Here is a 1,237-nt window from a genome sequence, read left to right as displayed (position 1 = left end):
GACGGTCAGGAATATAACTTCTGGCGAAGTCTTGGTGAATTTGAGCAGCTGAGTAAAATGGCTAGCCGCCTAGCGCCACTAGCAGTTATGTTTCTGTGTGAACCTCAGCCAGCTACAAGCTAAGATGTATTGAACTCTTTTCCCAGTGTTTTGTTGCATCACATAAGCAAAATTTTTTTGTTTGTTTGTTTTTCAAATATTTAATGGTTTTTAATTTAATTTGAATGTGGTATTTCTAGTAGTGTATCTTTAGCTTTGTTTCCATGTTGTACAATGATTTTTCTCTTAGGGAGCAGTGGAAAATTTTGAATGTTGTTTCTGTTTTAACACCTGAAAAGTGAAACCATAAATCACATGACATAAAAACATTTTATTTTATTCAGTAATATAGATGTACTGGTATATATTTATACAAGATTGCTGTTTTATTTTAAGCATTAAAAAAGTGCTAAAAAGAAGGGGGAATGCATTCCTTTATTATGTAAAGAAACAAATGCTTAAAGGAAACTACTGTACAGTGAGAGAAATACTGAGAATGTCAATGGTGTTTCTTTTGTGGTATAATGCTATGTTGCAATGATTCTGATATTCTTATGGCCGTAAAAAGTTAGAATTTGTAATGTTAGTAATAGTTCTGTTTTACACAGGGAGATTTGTAAACCTTCCTGACGAGGGAGATGGCGAGCCAGCTCAGAGCCTTGAGGATGTGGGTGGATTTGCCTATTCATCTTGAGGAATAACCAGACTGCTCCTCCATCGAGGAATTCAACTCTGTGGTAGGACTGGCAAAGCCACACATTCTCTACCTGACTTTTACGCCTGTGCTCTTACAATGACATGGCTTTTTGTTTTTACTTGCAAAACAACTAACAAAAGAACTGAATAGAATATTCAATTTCAAACTAAAAGAGACACTCTGTTAAATTAATTGAGCTGGTTAAGGAACTCTGAACTAATTTTTAGTTATTGTTTTTTTTTTTTTTTTTTACAAACTTTGATTTGATTTGTATCTCATTCTGAGTTGAACAATTTGAAAGTTTGTTTGTTTTATTACAGTAGTGAAAGCAGTTAAATTGTCCAGTTCTGTTCATTGGATAATAACTCTACATATTTGTTAGACTTTCAAATGATTCAATATGTTCTCAATTAGTAGTACCTTGTGGCTTCTTGTCTTTTGTATGTCATTTTCTAAATATTTACTATCAAGCCCTCTGAACATAGCGACTGGCCCATTAAA

This window comes from Poecilia latipinna, unplaced genomic scaffold (genome assembly GCF_001443285.1).
Source record: "Poecilia latipinna isolate Pla-1442-1.1 unplaced genomic scaffold, P_latipinna-1.0 Scaffold2162, whole genome shotgun sequence".
Lineage (NCBI taxonomy): Eukaryota > Metazoa > Chordata > Actinopteri > Cyprinodontiformes > Poeciliidae > Poecilia > Poecilia latipinna.
Note: the sequence above shows the minus strand (reverse complement) of the source record.